We start from the raw sequence: 21,625 nt of genomic DNA, 5'->3' as shown, positions 1-21,625 counted from the left end.
AATCTATGTTATAAAGCATAAAACAAGTAATAAAACACATCTAGGAAAGTAGACTCACAATCTGGGATGAAAACCCGAAGATCCGTCAGAGAGAAAATGGATTTTCTCTAGTTGGAATTGTGAATAATGAATTAATTAAATTCAGAAATCTATTTATAGTCCTAAAATATTTTGACAAAAAATATTTTTATTCCGGAAGTTGGACTATAACATTATGAAACTTGGAATGTTCAAATTTCACAAACCCAGGATTATCCACTCTCCTGATATCTCCTTAAACGTAAACCCTAATGTATGCAAACTTATATGGAAAAGTCTGAAACTCACTGAAACTGGACTAGCTTCTATTGAATAGATAATGTTCGTACAAATGGAAATTTCAGGTTGTCACACTAAGTCTCAACTCAGCCCACACCGAGGCCCAAAATGCAATAAGTCCAACTGATTGCGTTACGCGGGGCATACTCTAATGTACGCTTAGCGTATTGGCCTGCTAGAGAGTACGCCGGGTGTATTGCAATTACGCTCAGCGTACTCATTCTGTTAAGACACTTTCCATTAAGCACTTAATACTCCAACTCAACAGACATAAACTTAGATCTAGGTCTTATTGCATGCCCTAATCCATAAAGTTGCTTGCTTTATGGCTTCCATGACTTACATAAGTCCCAACTCCAAAACCCATGTTCTCATTCGTTGAAAGAAGGTCTTAACTCATGCATGAACTCATTTGGACTTGCAAGATATCAAGTTTCTGATCTAGGGAGTCATTTAGCACCAAGGGTGGTAACCCTTGACCTACAAATTGGATTCAAGCTATAAAGCTTTCACCTTTGGACCAAAAACTACCATAACTACCCATACTACATCTAAGAATCCATAGACAAAGTTATGATCTTTTTACCTTCCAGGTGTTCCAGAGGATGGTGTTGTCTCAGATCTATAAGCCCTGGCCTCCAAGGTTCTTCCTTGCTAATCTTCCTCTTCTCTTTTCCAAGCTAAGACCACCAAGATAAGCCTTCCAAGATCAAGATCTCACAATATGAAGGTAGGGTCACTCTAGGGTTCCTTCTGAGGTTGGGGAGGCTAATATGGGGGCTAGGGTTGGAGCTATAATGTCCTTTATATAGTGCTTGTCCAAGAATTAGGGTTTTTAAGTTGTTAGCATATGTTGGGCGTAACTCCCGTACACCTATAGGACCTGCGATCCTTTGCCCCTTTACGTTCGGCATACACCAGCCTTACGTTGGGCGTACTCAGCTAAACACGCGCATCCCACCATGAATGTATGGTCTTTTATGCAGTCTTTTCTCAATAAGGGCCATTCTTGCCAAATCTTCAAAGTGTCATAACTTCTTCATTCTAGGTCTGATTCTAATGAACTATATTTCCACAGAAAGGTGACAAGAAACCCTACGTTTCTAATCAACACAACCCGGCTCGAAAACTTCTCAAATAATAACTCCAAATTTAATAAAGGACTAAAACGCCCCTGGCCATGGCCTCTAAAATTCCATAAACGAATATTTAAGAACAAGGCGTTACAACTCTCCCCCACATAAACTAGACTTCATCCTCGAAGTCCGCTATGGTCAACTGACCTACAATCCGCCTCCCACACCCTGCCTGGTGACTCTAATCCTTTTTTCCATCACTCCAGCCATTCTCAATACTGGTCACTACTATTGGAACATACTAAATGCTTCTTGTTTTCATATCTTAGTGCTGAGCACCCGTCCCAGCGAATAGATCAGACAATCCTTCGAGTGAAAGATCCATCCCTTTAACGGTTAAGACTCATACGAGAGCTACGCAACAAAGTCAAACCCTCCCCTCTGAGATCATCCAACCCTGCTGTGAGAGGTGTAGCACCCTCTGTCAATATTGCTGCCTCTGACTGAAAATTTTTGTGACATCCCCACTTTCACGGCCAGAAAAAACCGATTTGTTTATGCTTGTTTTTAAAATCAGAGTACTCTTATAAAGAAAACAGTTGCGGAATTTGTTCCCAAAACAAAATATGATAAAATTTATCAAAGCATTTCTTTAAAGAAATGTATTTTCATTATATAACAAAATCTTGGGATGTCATGTTCCGATACAGACATATAAGCATAAACAGAACTTACATTTAATTACACAATTGATTTATATCTCCTTTAAATCTCTCTGTGAAATATGTCTTCGTATTAATACCTATGATACAAAGAAAACTGAGTGGGTTAGGCTTGGGAGCCTGGTGAGCATATAGGGTTTTCATCCCACAATGTTATATCATATATTTATAAATATAGAACATTCGAACTTGTACAATTTCACCATATAAAGGCAACTCTTATCCCACCCCCATCGATCCTCATAACGACACGATCTAAACTCTCCTATCTAAAATTTTCCTCTTTACCCGATCCTTACTCACGGATCAAAAATTATTATCTTCACCCGATCCATACTCACGGATCTAAAACTAACCTTTTCACCTGATCCATACTCACGGATCTAAAACTAACCTTTTCCCCTGATCCATACTCATGGATCTAAAACTAACATCCTGATCTGATCCATACTCCTGGATCAATAATTGTACCCAATCCATACTCCCGGAATAATGACAATTAACTATACCTTAATCATGATATGATCCATACTCCCGGATCAATAACTGTGCCCAATCCATACTCCCGGACTAGGGACAATTAACTATACCTTAATCCTGATCTGATCCATACTCCCGGATCAATAACTGTACCTAATCCATACTCACGGACTAGGGACAATTAACTTAGTCTTAATCCATACTCCCGGACTAATAACAAGTTTTATCTCTTTACCTAATCCACACTCCCAGATCTAAAACTAACCTCTTGGTCTAATCCATACTCGCTGAATAACTAGATCAATAACAACAACATCGGGGCCTCTCATCTGTTTATCACACATCAACTATCTACCCATGTCCTACCCAACATATTAGTAGATAAATATATATAGTTTTATACGTAGCTTAAAACCTGTATAGCATTCTAATTCAATACCTATTCCACATAACAGATGAGGCATACCCACATAACACGTATTTCGTAGAGAATAAATCAGATCTATGAGATAGAAGAAAGTGAATACACATTCACGCATATAACAACAAAATATACAAATAACACGTATTTTATATTAAATACTTAATAATTATGCGTTAGAAGAAAGTAACCACACACTGACTTGATTAGAAGATAATCGGGCAACACTACAGCTTGCAGAAGTAGTGTTTCTCCGTAGATCTGGAAGATCTCCACAAAAACCGGCTCCTCGCTGGCAGCGCTTCGGCTCGGGAATAACGCTCTTCGGGATCCTTGGGGCTTCGGATCTTGCTTCGGGGCTCGGAAATATTACCTGGGCTTCGGGGTATAAACGTCACGCAAAACGAGGAAAAAACTAGAGAGAAGAAAGAGTTTGAACAAGAGAAAATGGCTGATTTCGAGTTCTATTTATAGGTTGAGGGTCTGGGATTACGCGGGGCGTAATCTCAAATTACGCGGGGCGTACTCAGTACACTAGGCGTACTAGAGTTACATTGGGCGTACTTTGACGTCATTACGTGCGTCGACTGGTGGCACTCGAGTATTGGTCAGACAAGTTGCATCCGACTGAGTACGCTGGGCGTACTCAAATTACGCTGGGCGCAATTGACTCGTCGAACTTCTAAATTGCGTTACTTTCGCATACGAGCTCCGTTTTTTACGTTCTTTATATCCACGCGAAGGTGAGACTACGCTCTACAACTTTCATTTAGACTCCGTTGGCTAATTTTGAATTTTATTTTTATTATTTAATTTTAGAAGGCCGGGATAGAAAAACTTCGTTATAAATTCATAACTTCTTCATCCGACGTCCGTTTTCGCTTATCTTTTTATCGTTTTACTACAATTCATGAGATCTTCGATTCTCATTTAGATTGTTTCGGCTAAAAACCGCTCGGTCTCAAATCGAGTATTCAGGCTGCATACCGCTAAGTCGAAACTTAGAAAAATCATACTTCCTCATACAAAGTCAGATTTGGACGTTCTTTTATGCACGCTCATGGCTTAACGAAATCTACGACTTTCGTTTAGATTGATAAGGCTAGATATCGCTCTAACGTAAATTCACTATTTACGTCGCGCTGTGTCGTGCCGGTTTTGTCGCGAAACTTCGGCTGGTCATAACTTCTTTTTTATAACTCAGATTTCGGCGTTCTTTATATGCACGGAAACCCTGTAACATATTCTATAACTTAGTTAAGATTATTCCTTCAAAATAATCATCCATCAAAAAGTAATTTTTGACGCTTAACGTCTCTAATTGACTAGCCCGGATCTACGGGCGCTATAATTTTGTTGACCATCATCCGCCTACCGGATGCACTGAGACCACCCTGGACCAACTAATCTGCTGATATATGGGTTACCAGACTCCCACCGATCACTACACCCCATCGTAATCTCCTAGTCGCTTCCAGCGACTTCTGAAGATACTCCGACTATCTATAACTATTCTATCCACTCTGCCACCCATACTAAATTGATACTGCTGGAACCAGCTTGCTTATCTCTCATCTGACTACTTGACTTCCAATAACTCTAGTCTTCCATCATGAAAGAAAGGTTACCTGCCTAATTATCCTTGCAGATCGCTTATACTTGGCAAATGACTCAACTTATCCTACTGAGAGAGACTTGCCATTTCCAAATCAACCAACCATACCGTCAGCACTTACATTCCAATACTCATACTGTCAATAACACCAAATATATCTTAAACATTGCACTGCCTACGACACTGAACTGCCTGAAACACTGAACTGCCTGAAACACTGAGCTGCCTGAAACACTAAACTATCTGAAATACTGAACTGCATGAAACACTAAACTGTCTATATGAATGCTTCCCAAATTATCTCGAGACCTTCCTGGTCTCTAATCATTCATTGGTTAATTACAACACCGAGTTCTAACTCAACTGTGGAGTCCAAGGACTCCTCACTTAGTCGCTCCCATGACTTCTAAACAAAATCTTTCTTTGGAACTAGTTTCCACTAGTTATCCTGTCATTGTGGCTCTATCAACCTCCCGATCCACTGATCAGGTCCAAACATCACATCTTGACATCCTCATATCCAGGACTAAAAATGATGGCTCCCAGACTAACGGTAGCCCGTAACATACACGAACCCAAGCGATCCACTGCTTCCCTGATCTCATACTGTGGTGACGATCCCACTGATGAATCGTCAGCTCAACCTTAACTGAGCCATTTGGGAAATCTAAAATCCAACCCGTGGATTCCCATATCCTCACTGTTGCACCCGAACTGGTAGGTACTACTGCTTCCCCGCGTCCAAACTACGCTCTCATGCTGACTACTAACCTGACGAATGCTATGGCTACATCCGCAGAGTTACGACTTCCTAATACTATCTGGCTACTAGTGAATGCTACGGCTACCCTCGCAGACTTACAACACTCTACTACTATTTGACTGCTAGTGAATGTTATGGCTACCCCCGCAGACTTACAACACTCTACTACTAACTGGCTACTAGTGAATGCTACGGTTACCTCCATAGACTTACAACACTCTACTAGTAACTGGCTGCTAGTGAATGCTACGGCTACCCCCGCAGACTTACAACACTCTACTACTATCTGACTTCTAGTGAATGCTACGGCTACCCCCGCAGACTTACAACACTCTACTACTAACTGGCTGCTGCTGGAAAAATGTTGTGGCTTTCCTGCCACTCTACCATGCTCTGCATGCTGACTCTGCTACTAACTACTAACACGGAAGCATCTCTTGCTAACCGTTCTCAAGATCCTCATCCCGACTTACTATAGTCCTACCGGCAGTCCTCCAATCCTGGATTCCCAACCAGCTACTAACTATCTCGATTACATAAACTAACTGTTGGGAAGTTCCTCAAACTCCCAATCCTAAACTCCTCAATCCATCCCTCATTAAGTTACTATCTTTTCTTCTCAGAGGCCGTGTACTCATTATGGGTCTGCGTGCTCTAATCCTTGTATACTCGGAGGGTTCTCCCCCACTTGGATCCGGCTAACTCCTTACTACTCACTGGTCGAAAGGATTCCCCAACCTTCCTTCCATGAAAAGGGGCAATCTGCTGCCCGCCCACGTTTACCTCTGATGGCGCTCCAACCAACCTTACCAGATCCAAACCATTCTTTCTAACTAACCGAGGACCCTTCAATCCTTAACTGTACTTGTGTTTAATGACTGCATCCCGAGAGCCTACGTTCAGGGTGAACATATCTAACCCACTTCCTTATCGACCGCTAGCTACTCCACTAGAAGCTCTGGATTGTCACTATTGAGAGTATAACTGATCATTACCCGGCTAACACCTTCCGCAAGCAGTGAGGCACTACTGAATCTTACACATACATGCTACAGTTACTGTATCCAAAGTATCCTGATCTAGAGGGGACAACTTCCAATTCACCATTCTAATTCCAAGGTATGCAAATGGCATATAGCTTAACCATAGGCATGTAATATAATACCCCAACACATATGCTTATTGATATCAATGCAGCACATAACAATAATATCATGATTAATAATTTACACGAAGGTAAAAGATACGTACCCCCATCATTTAGTGCTGCTCGAATCCTTGTTGAAATCAAACAGAATACCAGGCTCCGAGCCGTAGGCGCCCTTGCCCAAACCAGATGTCTGCTGGTGGCTCTCGAAGTCCCAGGGGCAGGAGCTGGCACCTGCCTTGCTGTATCCAAACTCGGACAGTGGGCCTTCTTGTGGCCCCTCTGACTACAATGTAAACATATCGGGTCAGGTCCGTGGGTAATGGTAACCGTACAATCTCTGCTAAAATGGCCAATCCATCCACACTTAAAACATCCAGCATCACCACCACTTCTACGCCTGCACGCACCCTCGTGCGTCCTACCACACTTCCCGTATCGACTGCGGCTTTGATAGTCGCTCGATCTCGAATCCGACCCCTTAGGCCTCTTGCCTGAACCTGTGGCTACCTGAGTCTCATCAGTTTTCCTCTTCCTTTCCAACTTCCTAACCGACTCTCGCTCATGCGTTACCTCATCGACCCCATCCATCGTCTGAATAACCGTTGTCTGATCCTGGAGCTTCGCGGTCAACCTATCAGTGACCCTCACGACAACATCGGGCAGCTCCTCGTGAATGGCTCGCGAAACCCCCCTGACTATTCAATCATGTAGAGGTCCCTCCCTGATGGATCCCTGAACTCCATAAAAATCGGGCTCTAGACGAGCCCCAAACTGCCCTGAAACTATCCCGTCCCTAAAGGCCTTAAGACGTTGTCCAAAAGCTCCATTATGGCCTCCCTAACTAAACCAAAAATCATTGGAGTCTAATCAATGATGTTGCCCATGATCTCTGCGAAAATGAAATCCTTCATCTGATCATCAAGCTGCCCGACTCTAGAACCTGAGCCAAATCCCTCCCCGGCACCTGAACTACCATCTGATATCTCGCGCAACGTCACCATGCTGAAAACATAATACATTACTGATCAATACACACCATTGCTGAGGGACTTCTCACACCCTCTACTAGTTCCCTGGTTTTGCCTCGGCCCCTCTTGAATCGAGTACGGATCCTCTACTTTCAGTAGCACGGGCCCATACTACCTTCCACATCTATCCGTACTTTCCTCAAGAGTTACCTCAACTCCACCAAGTCCCTTTTCTCTACTGCTAATCTTTGCTACTCTCATCCTAGGCTTGCCCTAGGGAAAATCTCTGACTCTAACGAATCCAATCCTCAGCTACTGAAGTCCTCTTTGTAATGCCAATTAGTCATCACATGAATACCATCACATGTGACGAGGCTCAGATAATCCTTCGAGTAAAAGACTCGTCCCTACAATGGTTGGACTCAGACAAGAGTTGCACAATAGGGTCAAATCCAACACTCTGAGATTATTCAACCCTGATCACATGTGATGTGACGTATTCACCTAATGACTAATTCCCATCACTCAGAGTCCCACAAATCACAAAGCAAGAAGCATTCAGACACAGGAAACTACTCAAACAATTCTATTCTCATAACGAGAAACTATACTAGCATACAATTCTAAGCTCATACTATCAGACACAACCTAAACAGGCTATCCTACTGATGTCTACTCAATACTAGCATGCAACTCTCATAAAGCTGAAACACATATAGCAGACACATAAGGCATCCTCCAAGATCCTTAGTTATATTCTAGCATGTTGTTCTACTGAAACTGAAACTGATAATCATAACATAAACTTGTATGGGGTAATTTGGGAGTACTTACTTGAGCTTGGCTGATTGCATGCACAACATCCTTTTCTCTTTTAAAATTCTTTCCTTTCTAAACATTCTTTTCTTTTCTCAAAACTCCCTTTTTTACAAAAACTGATTTACCTTTTGAAAATTTCTATACCAATTCCTTAGTTTGAGTTTAGACACACCTGAAAGTGTGCCCGAATCCCTCAAATCAAGGCTCTGATACCAACTTGTAACGACCAAAAAACCACGACCCAAAATTTTCTTTTAAAACATTACTAAAAGCATATTTATAAAAACTGTATCATAAGTCATACCAAAATTTTCGAGTATTAATTCAAAACATAATCTCATTATCAGAGTAAAACACTCCCAGGCTAACTGACTATGGTGTGTGCACCGCAACCTCTCCGAGCTCCTCTTTTGAAAACTTAGTACCTGAAACCAAAAACTAAAACCGTAAGCACGAAGCTTAGTGAGCTCCCCCAAACTACCGCATACCACACAATAACATATAAAGCACATATTGGGCCTTGCCGACTGCATCGGACCAAGGTCCGGACTAACTGGGGCCTTGCCCCTGCATCAGACCGATGTCTGGAAACTGACTGGGACCTTGTCCCCTACATCGTACCGGAGTCCGGACTAACTGCATCGGACCGAAGTCCGGAAACTGACTGGGACCTTGTCCCCTGCATCGGACCGGAGTCCAGACTAACTGCATTGGACCGAAGTCCGAAACTAACAGAATAAATCATAACACAAATATATCAACTAGCATGAACACACATATACTGCATACTGCATCGGGCTGTAGCCCGGAATACATAACACATAAATCCTGTCTGAGCCACGAAGGCATCAAACATACTAACTACTGCATCGGACCGAAGTCTAGAAACTACCGCTAGCTAAACGGGCCAACATTATGGCCTTAGACCCGTTCCTACTGGAAGGAAACTCACCTCGTGATGCTGACTGTTGAACTCCTGAATGAGAAATCCCTGACTACTGCTCTGCCTACTTCCCAGCTATCATGGGATATAAAATACTAAATCAGAATAGGGATTCTTTTATGGGTAAAATAACCATTTTACCCCTGTTATGACATGGTCACAACATGGCCCAAAAACCCTCAATTCCTTCTAAGCCAATCCATGGCCCCACTAAAGGCCCACTAATGGCCCAATTTGCTCCATTGGACCCAAAGCCCTTTATTGGACCTTACTCAAGTCCAATGCTAAATCCTTAGTCCTTAGCAATTGAATTCTGATGGCCCAATAAGGCCCAAGGACCTTAAGTCTCAACTCAGCCCATACCGAGGCCCAAAATGCAATAAGCCCAACTGATTGCGTTACGCGGGGCGTACTCTAATGTACGCTTAGCGTACTGGCCTGCTAGAGAGTACGCAGGGTGTATTGCAATTACAATCGGAATACTCATTCTCTTAAGACTCTTTCCATTAAGCACTTAATACTCCGACTCAAGAGCCATAAACTTAAATCTAGGTCTTATTGGATGCCCTAATCTATAAAGTTGCTTGCTTTATGGCTTCCATGACTTACATAAGTCCCAACTCCAAAACCCAAGTTCTAATTCCATGAAAGAAGGTCTTAACTCATGCATGAACTCATTTGGACTTCCAAGATATAAACTTTCTGATCTAGGGAGTCATTTAGCACCAAGGGCAGCAACCCTTGACCTGAAAATCAGATTCAAGCTATAAAGCTTTCACCTTTGGACCAAAAACTACCATAACTACCCATACTACATCTAAGCATCCATAGACAAAGTTATGATCTTTTTACCTTCATGGTTTCCAGAGGATGGTGTTGTCTCAGATCTATAAACCCTAGCCTCCAAGGTTCTTCCTTGCTAATCTTCCTCTTCTCTTTTCCAAGCTAAGACCACCAAGATAAGCCTTCCAAGATCAAGATCTCACAATATGAAGGTAGGGTCGCTCTAGGGTTCCTTTTGAGGTTGGGGAGGCTGATATGGGGGCTAGGGTTGGAGTTATAATGTCCTTTATATAGTGCTTGTCCAAGAATTAGGGTTTTTAAGATGTTAGCGTACGCTGGGCGTAACTCCCATACGCCTATAGGACCCGCGATCTTTTGCCCCTTTACGTTGGGCGTACACCAGCCTTACGTTGGGCGTACTCAGCTAAACACGCGCATCCCACCATGAATGTATGGTCTTTTATGCAGTCTTTTCTCAATAAGGGCCATTCTTGCCAAATCTTAAAAGTGTCATAACTTCTTCATTCTAGGTCCGATTCTTAATGAGATGTATATCCACGGAAAGGTGATGAGAAACTTTACGTTTCTAATCAACACAACCCGGCCTGAAAACTTCTCAAATAATAACTCCAAATTTAATAAAGGACCAAAATGCCCCTGGCCATGGCCTCTAAAATTCCATAAACGAATATTTTAGAACAGGGCATTACGCTAGGCAATGGTATTCCAGGCTTTCAATAATACTCAAATCATGAGGTTATTCTCATTCTTTGAATGACCATTCACTCTTTATAAAGAAGACATCCAATACCATTATCATAGTAGCTGTTTTTGTCGATGATATTTTGGTTACTGGAAACTATCCTACAGAAATTCAAGACTTAAAGACTTTTCTTGATGATCAATCACTACTAGAAAAGCAGCCTTTCACGACGCTCATTGCGCGTCGTAAAAGGATCAGACGACGCGCAAATGCGCATCAAGGAAGGCCCTGTCATAAAGAGAGACGACGCGCATTTATGACGCTCATTTACGATGCGCAATTACGACACGCGTTTACGACATGCAATGCGTATCAAGGAAGGCCCTGTCATAAAGGAAGACGACACGCATTCGCGTGTCGTAACCTTACGACGCGCGTGTTAATGACACGCAATGCGTATCAAGAAAGTCCTTGTCAAGAAAGGCCATGTCATAAATGAAGATGACACACATTTTTGCGTATCGTAAATTTAAATATTTAAAAAAAATATATATTTATTAATTTTTAAATTAAATTTGCATTTAATGTGTCATAATAGAAATAAAATACCATATACAAAAGAATACAATCCATTGAATAAACTTTAATGTCATACAATTCTATTTCTTACAATATATAAATTTGCATTCATCTAATCTACTCTATGTTTCATACTAACAATTGAAATGAAGAATACAACACTTGCATTTTTAGCATCTTATCTCTTTCGGCTTGAGCTTTCTTTTCCACTTCTAACTCGACAGCTATTCGCTTTCATCAACCCTGTAAACACAACACAAAATCACTTGTCATTTTCATTCTACTTTTATGTGTACTAGTCAATCCTTCAACTTTCTTTACTAATTAGATTCACCTGGAACCAATATTGCTGATATTTACTAGTCAATCCTTCAATCTATCATATGAAGTATGAAAAATATGAACAATAGGAAATGGAAGTTCAAAATGCTAACCAAAGCTCCCAGATATATAACATTATGCCCTCCTGGTGCTTGTCCTCTTGACAACACAACTCCTATCTTCAAGGCATATCCTGATTCATTAGATTCACCTGGCATCAATATTGCTGATGGTTGCCCAAATAGGGATGGGAAAAGTTTTGCAATTTCATCTGAAAGCATTTGAACAAGTACAACTAAAGTCATAATCCTTCATCTTTACACTCAATCTGTGCAGGTGATCAGATGTGTTTTGCAATTCTTTTATGTGATTTTGGATTATAAAAAAACAAATCTCCAATTTGTTTAGTAACAGTTCGTTTTTACAGCAGTTTCACAAGGTATTTATCGTAAGCAATTAACTTTAAAACTCAAAATGCAAAATTTGATCATAAAACCTAATTAACATCTACACACAATGTAATCAGTTAACATAGCTAGAAAAACACTTAAATTCTTGTTTATCCAATGCAGCAGTGACTGAATTAGAAAGATTATTATCAATCCATCATTAAAAAGACTCCAATCAATTGTGATCATAGTATAAATAGTTTTGCTTTTACAGGGGTTGTAAATTCAATTCAGTATCAATATGATGTGAGAAATACCTGGATTTCCGACAGTGGAGCTAGCGGGACCATCGACGATTTTGAAGGGGCTTCTGGAGCAAGTGACAAGTCCACAGGAGTGTCTTCCATGGGTGGGTACAGAGGATAAAAGATGTTGTCACAAACGTAAAAATATTAAATTAAGAAAAAAGCAAAAAGAAAAATATTATTCGAATTTTGAAAACATGCATGTGTCGACTCAGCATATGGTTTATTAGTTTATTCATGCGATTCTTGATCCCAAGTGACACTACATCCATACTAAGTTCTTTCAGGACATCCACACTACAGCGTCCTACTTTCACCAATATTTTTTTTCACTCAGTTATTATAATTTCTCAACTTACATTTTTAAATATCATCCAAATAACAACACTTACCTTATTTGCTGAGATCATTCATGGATTTGTAATGTAGGTTATCTGTCAATCTTGATCAGCTATATTCATACCAAAAGCAGGTTGCACAATCAAAAGATACAATTCTAAAACTTCTTAGTCATCGAATACTTAGAGTAATTTACACTTTTGGTCCCTTTGTATAGACGATGTAAGGCCCTGAAGCAATAATCTGCTCAAAGATGACATGGATAGAATTAGAGAGAAACCAGATAGTAAACTTAAAAGGGTACTTTAGTAAATTGAAGAACAAGCTTTACACACTAATGATAGATCTGATGTTATATCAGATAAATCAGCAGGCTTGTTATTTTCATCCATAGCTTGTCTCTTCTTCTGAGGAATATTTTCATCATCAGGGACTGATAATGGTACATAATCAACAATATTTGTTGCAATTAAATTGTGCCCACTTGGATTATGTCCTTCAATGCCTGCCACCTATCGAATTATGCTTATGTTAAATGTTTTTTTTTTTTGATCAGTTTCCATTTTTTAACTATCTACATGGCCTGGGAAAAAGGAAAACTGGTCGAGTTTCTGTAAGTCAAGGCACACACGTTGACCTCCAGAATGCTCAACTCTGTTCAAACAAGTAAAAAAGGACAACAGTAAGGGCAAATATGTCTGAAAAGAGCATAAAGATTCAACAAATATTACCTGCTTTGAAGAAAGATTGGTTTTTCCTTTAAACGCCCTTCTTCTTCACAGCAAATCATGCCAACAGCAAATATACTTTTCTGATAGGGAATCAAGAGATGTAATTTGTGTTGTTGAATCTCTTCAAAGATGATAAAAAAAGAAAAGAATAATTCTAATAAAATAGAGATAGGAATTACTTGGGAAACAACCGATGGATCAACAGGTTCCTCATAAAGCTAAGATGCAACCATGGCTTTTGAATACTTCATGATTTTATCTTCAAGATAATTAAACTAAACTTCCAAAAACATTAAAGTTAATGATGTAAAGCATAATCATGAGACAAAAAAGCAATCAAAATTAAGAGAATGCTACGATACCTTGTCTTCTATTTGATTAATCAAAGATAATAACAACTACAGTTGTAGAAAGCCTAATAGCTAGATTAAGCAGAACATCTATGCCACTTTTTTTTTAGCCTGGTTTGCATTTGTAACTGAATTTGAAACAAACAAAAGTAAAAATGCCATATGTTACTTATGAAATATATATACACACACACAAGAATATGATTTCAGTTTTCAACAAGAGAAACAAACTGATATGATTTGAATCTAAAGCTAACCTGGTTGTGATGAAGATAGGGACATTCCAACATCAAGAAGATCTTGAAGAAAGTTGTCACCTGTCATCATGCTATTTGTATTTGGTGGAGGAGGTTCTTCTCCTCCTCCTAAATCAAGCAAGTCTACTAAAGGAGCAGCAGTTGTTTTAGTAACTCCATTAGGAACACTACTTCCCATTGAAGTTGAAGGAATAGAAGTAGAACCATTCCGCCTTCTACTGAAATTTGCTTCATCAAGAACTGGCATCCTTTCAACCAGTGCAAACCTTCACATACCATTACTAATTACTTCACTTCAATCTTTTGTATTAAAAATTATCAAAATTACTATCCATAGTTCCATACCTAATATTCTGATGCTTTTCAATTATAGAATCAAATTTTGTGGATCTTTGTTGCAGTTCAAGCAGAAGGATTCTTTTAGATTGAACAAAGCCCTACAAAAAAAAGTACAGTGAAACAGATCCCACATAGAATTTAGTTCCCTTGAGACGTCTGCCTTCGCTGTCTACATAATTCAGACCAGAGCCCTACAAAAAAAGTAACGCAGACATAAAATAACTGTTTTGCCCTTCATTTTTAATATTTTCATGATATACATATAAAGGGTATTGTATTATATAGACCTTTTCATCTCATCCCGCAATCATTGCCCCAATAGAAAAACCCATCCCACGGTAAGAATAAAGAATGTTGGCAAGCATCTTTGAAGTGCCAGTCAGTGAAATCCTACTCTTGTTTGCCAATTCATGCAAACAACACTGAAATTAAAACAAATACAAACATTGCGTAGAATATTTCAAAGTAGAAGGCTGTGATATGTAAAAAGGTGATTTTAATACCTTAATGCCTAAATTTCTGTGCCAAAACTGACAATCTGCAGCTCCCCCAGCCATTATCCCCACCTGAGTTTATAATGTTGCATCTATGAATTGAGATAACTATTAATTACAAATTTTATGGAATTTATTAAGGCAAAGATCAACTGTTTCAATAATAGCATAATTTATGTCCTAAACTGACCTTATAAACACTATCAAAGGGAAAATAATAGCATAATTTATGTCCTAAACTGACCTTGTGTGGAAGGCTAATGAAATCATAAGGAGCACATCTTCTATTAAGAACATCCCGTATGAGATTTTCTAAAGGAAGTTAAGAATGTGAAATTCAATTTTGAATAAAGATATAACACACCTGCAACATGGAACACCAGATGCAACAACAAGTTCAAGTGATAGAAGGGTAGTGAATGGCGAGACCAATTTCAAGAAGCTTTATGAAATTTTCAGATTTGCCACAGCAGGAGCTTTATGAAATTTTTAGATTTGTAAATTCTAATTTCTAATTCTAATATTCCAATTTCAAGAAGAGCTGAATCCAAGAGATTGAGAGAACGGGAGAACAAGAGAAGAACATACCTGATTTTCGGTGACAGCTATTGTGGTGGTAAATGGTGAGACCAACGAGCAGCGATTGAGCAAGGTAAGGAGGTAGCGACTAGCGACGATGGGGGAGGAACTGGGTAACAACGTAAGATACAAATCGATTTTGACTTCTTGTCACTAGCTTTGGAAATCAGACTGAAATCGGGAGGGGCACAACCCAATTTCTACACTAACAGGCCTATAATTAAAAATTTTGAAGATATATTTGCTATTTCTGACCCAAATACCAGGGGGCCAAAGCCCCTCCTGGCCCTATACATAATCCGCCCATGCTATGACCATTAGCAATCATATGGATCAGATCTGATTAGTAACTAGCGAATAATATCTCTAATTGAAGCTTTATTTGATTATAGAGGCAAATTGGAAGTTTCACGTGATAGGAAACCAGATTAAAAAAGCAATCGAGAATTCAACACATACAAGACCAAGAACAATACCTATTGAATTTATGAGGCGACCTACTCCTTGCTGATGCACAACCGATCCATTCTCTTCAAAAATATACATAGAAAGGCCAAGTACACCTTAATGAACGATTTGATTTTTAAGAGACAAACCGATTAGAGTGGAATCAGAGATTGGGGAGTGGATACTGTTCTAAGGTCTTTATTTTAGGAACGAACAAGGAGGTGATGGTGCAAATTGATGACCACCAATCAAAGCCTCCGTAGAGCTCGATTGGAGTGGAATAAGAGATTGGGGAGTGGAAGAAGAGAGGATCAGAGAAGTTTGAAGTGTGAATTGAGTTTTTAGGGTTCAATTTCAAGTCAATTAGTAAAGAGTCCAAAACGATTACACCTCCCTGTACCTTACCCAATAATTGAAACCATAGAAATTGTTGAATTCTGTATGAATAAGCGACGAAGATGCGAACTTGTGGGAAGTGAAGCGGTGGAGGTTTGAGAATCGAGAGAGAAGAAAGAAAGAAAGGGGGTTATCAGCGGGAATGAGTTAGGGTTTTCAGCCGGTGGAAACAAAGCGGGCTTTTTAAATTTTGGATTTCATTTCCCCCTTGGATGAAACGCATGTTTCATTAATATTTATGAAGCGACATAGCTAGACGACGCACGTTTTATTTAAGGTGCCCTCCGTGTGTTTTTTATTAGACACTAATTTTTGGCACGCAAAAATGCATGTCTACTATGCTTCATATTTTGGAAATCTGACATCCATTTTTAGGGCACTCACAAATGCGGGTCCTCTATTAGCGCGTGTCATTGATTGCATGTCGTAAAAGGCTGTTTTTCTAGTAGTGAATTGAAAATCAAAGATTTGGGATATATTTATTTTTTCCTTGGCCTGGAGTTTAATGAAACAGAACAAGGAATGATCGCTCATCAACATAAATTCATAATGGAATTACTTCATTCTTATTCTATGTTGGATACTTCTCCTACAATTACTCCATTTCCATTGCATTTGAAATTGTTACCAATTATGGAGAATCCTATATCTGATCCCACTGTTTACAGACAACTAGTTGGCAAGCTGAATTTCTTATTACATATCAGACCTGATTTGTCTTTTGCTGTTCAGCATTTAAGTCAATTCAATCAGCAGCCTTCTCAAGCGCATTTTGATGCTGCAAAAAGTGTCTTGAAATATCTTAAAGGAACAAATATGAAAGGAATTTTATTGAACAATAAACCAAGTTTCAAACTTGAAGCCTTCTATGATTCAGACTGGGCTGCATGTCCAATAACAAAGAAGATCTATAAGTGGTTTTTACATCATTCTTGATGGATCACCTCTATCCTAGAAATCGAAGAAACAAACCACTGTGTCTTTGTCATCAGCCGAGGTAGAATACAGATCTATGAGACGTGTATGTTCAAAGTTAGCCTGGTTGAACAGATTGGTTGTTGAATTAGAAATTGAAGATCTTATTCCAATTCCTTTGAAATGTGATAATCAAGCACCCATATGCATTGCTAACAACCTAGTTTTTCATGAAAGGACTAAACACATTGATTTAGATTGTCATTTTATAAGAGAAAAGTTGCAAGAAGGACTTATTTCTCTTTCTCATGTTTCTACACATGATAAATTAGTAGATGTGTTCACTAAAGTCTTATCTAGTCCATGACATCAAGAAGCTGTATGCAAGCTGGGTTTGACTTCTGCACCTCCAACTTGATGGGGGGGGGGGGGTGTTAGTCATAAATAACTACACGTGTTAATTATCAGGTTGTTTTCATTTCAGATAGAAGTTAACTAATTGTAGTTAATCTATTAGAGAGAGAGAATGTTAGCTGAGTAAGTCATCTATTTATTCTTGATCTTTCTAATCATTATGTAATAACGAAAGCAAGAATCAATGAAATCTCTTTCTCTCATATTATTTCTTCATCTTCATGTAACAAACTCATAGATCTTTACTCATATTTTCCTCATGCTTAGGTCTAACCAAGCCCGGTTAAAATTGTATAAATTTGAACATGTGCTTTTGTAGAAGCAAAATTGTAAAAGTCAAATATTGTGTTTTGTATTGTTTCGCATTTTATGTTATTTTACTAAGTCATATTTGTGCGAAGTGTAATATTTAGACTTAGTATATTTTTTGTACACTCATGTTCCCTATATATAGGGACTGAGGTTAAAAGTAGAGGATAACTTTGGTAAACGCAAATATCCTTTCTGCTTATTTTGTAATCAGTCTTCATCAATATGGGATCTGATTAATATTTACTTTTTGTGTTCTAACTCTTCGATTACTAAAATCATACTTTATTTTCTTAAATCTCAATAACAGTTCTCTTCAATTGGTATCAGAGCAGGATTCAAACTGCATCGATCTGATTTTCGTGTTAGAATCATTTGCTTTTTGAGTTGCAACTTTACTCAAAATTTTCCGCGCATTTTGGTTTTGAAAATCACATTTGATCTTCAGATTTGAATTGATTCTGTCTTTGAATTGTTTAGTCGAGTAATCGATCAGTGATTTGTGATCAATTTAATTGATCAAATTCTCAATTTCATCAAGTTTTTCAAGCTTTCTGAAAATTTTTGTGTTCATCAATGGTGAACTTCAACATGAATACAATGACTTCCTTCTCTCACTTACTTGGTTCTTCAACCAAAATTGTGATGTTAATTCCAGAATACTATGATCAGTGGGCTGATAGAATGGAAGATTACTTAAATGGAATTGATGAACAACTTTGGAATTGTATCGATGGAACAGTGCAAGCTCCTCTTAATGTTCAACCAGTTGGTCCATCTACTGCATCTACTCAAGTTTCTAATCAAGAAAAACGATTGAAGAATAATGAAAAGAGGTGCATGAGGGAACTAAGGGGTGCTCTTCTTCCTATGGTTTATAATTACATTCGTAGTTGTAAAACAGCAAAGGACATTTGGAACACTCTAAAAGAGAAGTATCAAGGTAGCGAAAAGACGAAGATCAATTCTGTGAAGCAATGTCTTATTGAACTGAAAGGATTCAGACAAAAGGATGCTGAGACTCTTGAAAATTACTATGATCATCTGAATGAGCTTATATTTCGCTGCAATAGGTATGGAATCACTAGGTCTCTCATGGAGTTCAATTTAACATTCATTATGGGTCTTCGCAAGGAATGGCGAAGTGTGAGCATGATGATTAAGAATCAATAGAGTTTTGATAAAACTCATTTGAATGATCTCTACAATCAGGTGAAAACACATGAATGTGATGTTTTAGAAATCTATGAAGAATCAAAACAAAGTATTGGAGGTCCTTTGGCTCTTGTTTCAAAGGTATCAGAATCTGATGTTAATGAAAAAGATGGTTCAGATGATGAAGGATTTTTGATGAACTCTGATGATGAAGCTGTGGCATTCTATTCAAACAACAGAATTAAGAAGTTTTTCAAAAAGCCTTTTAATCCAAAAGGAAAGGCTAGTGATGCGAAGAGTGCATTCACAAAAACTAAAGGAGAGGAGAGGAAGAAATTGGAGAAAGCTGATGAGAAACAAAAAGATGCGAAAGAAGTGAAGAAGTTGAAAGGTGACTTGGGAATTTACTGTCACTACTGCAATGGTGCGAATCATTTTGCAGCCAATTGCATGTTGCAAAAGAAAGAAGAGAAGAAGAAAAAAGTTAAAGATGAAGCATACTACTCTGAAAAGCTTGAAGAGATACATGCTAAGACCAAAGGAGTGTCTTTGGTTGCGAAAGGTGAAACTGATAATGAAGAAAGTGGTACGTATCAGATCTGGTCTTCAGGATCTGATGACGAGGAAATGAGGCATCCTACACATGGAGCAATGTTCGCAAGTTTTGAAGATTGCGAAGAGGAAATTTCAGGAAGGTGCTTCGTATCCAAATCCATGGACAAATCACCCATGACCACCAAGGTACGTGCTATACTTGAATCTTTTAATATTCCTTTATCTACTTATGATGCTGAAATTGTTTGATTTGATGAAACTGTGGCTTATTTTGATTCTGTTATTGTATCTGCTAGTACTGAAGCTCAAAAATTAAATATGCAACTAGGTGAGACATGGATAGAATTAGAAATAAAGAGGAGCAGAGTAGAAAAACTGGAAATGCATATCAAAAATGTAGATTGTGATAGGAATAATCTTACAAATGATGTTAGGTTGTTGCTAGCACAAAGGAACATATATTGTAATTCTGCCAAACGGTTATATGCAAAATTAACTGCTTTACATCATTCTTCTGACATTAGCAAAGAACAACATAGGAAACATTTACCTTTTCTTGAATATGAACGTGAAAAAGTTGATGTTGTTTCTTATGATTGCGAAAGTACAATTGCTCAATTCGACAAAATACCTGATGATAGATATACATATGGTATTGTCAAAATTGATGAATTTCTGAATGCTGATGAGTTGGTTAACATTGTTAATGAAAGTTTGACAAAGAGTGAACAAGTGAAAATCTTAAAGAAAACTGAAACTTCAACTATTGCCTCTCAATTCAATTATGCTGATATTGATGAAAATTCAGATAATGTGAGTGAAATCAGTGAGATAGAAGAGGAAGAAGAGGTTGATTGTTCTCAATTGTCAATCATTAATATCACATCTAAGATTAAAGGTAAAGAAATTATTGTTGATTCGATAGTAGAGGATGAAATTGATAAACCTTTAACTTCGCAACATTGTAAGTTTGATAATGTGGAAGTTGAAAGCTAAAAATATGATGATAATGAAGAAAACAGAGAAGAATGAAAGATTCATATGAAATACCTCAACGAGTTGTGGTTGATCAAGTGTTTGAAAATACAAAAGAATTTGACAAAATTTTAAATCGTAAAGGCGCACATTATTTGGAAACCAACACTGTGGTATATCCAAATTTTGTAGGTACCGGTAAAACCATTTTTCCAAATCAAGTTTTTGTCACTACTGGAAATGATGAGAAAGTTCATCCTGAATTCAACAAAATGATGGAAACAGATAATCTAAAGTCAACCACAGAAGGTTTTTTCGCAAATCAAAACACGAAAGAAAACAATTTAACTCAAAATTCTTATGTGTTTCAAAAACAAAAATCACTACAAAAATGGGTGGTTAAAGGTGAAAAACCAAACAAAATTTTTGAAAAAGTTGAAAAATCAAAGGCTGAAGTGAAATTAAATTCTCATGAATTCAAATTGATAGTTGGAAATTATTCAACAGAAAATAATGTTTCAAAAAGAAAAGCAAGAAAAGCAATTTCCTGGCAAGTTGTGTCAAATGACAAACCAAGAGATGAAAAAGAACACATTTCAAAAACAAAATCATCAAAATTTCAGAGCAAAAATAAACAAACAGATTCAAGTTTTAATAAACAAATAAATTTTGTTGATAAAATTCCATATGTTCGCAAATATGATAACAATCAAAAATTTGAGAATTCGCAAAAATTTGCAAATAATCAAAAGTTTCAAAATGTTGGCAAATTCATGAATACTTCATCAAGTTTGACAGATTCAACTCAAGCAAAAGTAAAATTTTCACCAAAACAACCAAATTTTCCAAATCCTTCAGTTTCAAAACAGACCAAAGTTTCATATACAAAAGCAAAATCTGATGTAAGTACAATCAATTGTTGGTTTGAAGGGAAAGGAAGAAAATATCAAAGTGGGAAATTTACAGAGCAACAAATCAAGAGTGCATTTGACAAATTTGCAAATAACTCTTCCAC

The sequence above is a fragment of the Lactuca saligna genome, chromosome 5 (assembly GCF_052625555.1).
Source record: "Lactuca saligna cultivar CGN05327 chromosome 5, ASM5262555v1, whole genome shotgun sequence".
Lineage (NCBI taxonomy): Eukaryota > Viridiplantae > Streptophyta > Magnoliopsida > Asterales > Asteraceae > Lactuca > Lactuca saligna.
The sequence above is the reverse complement of the archived record's forward strand: the minus strand, read 5'-3'. Positions refer to the sequence as shown.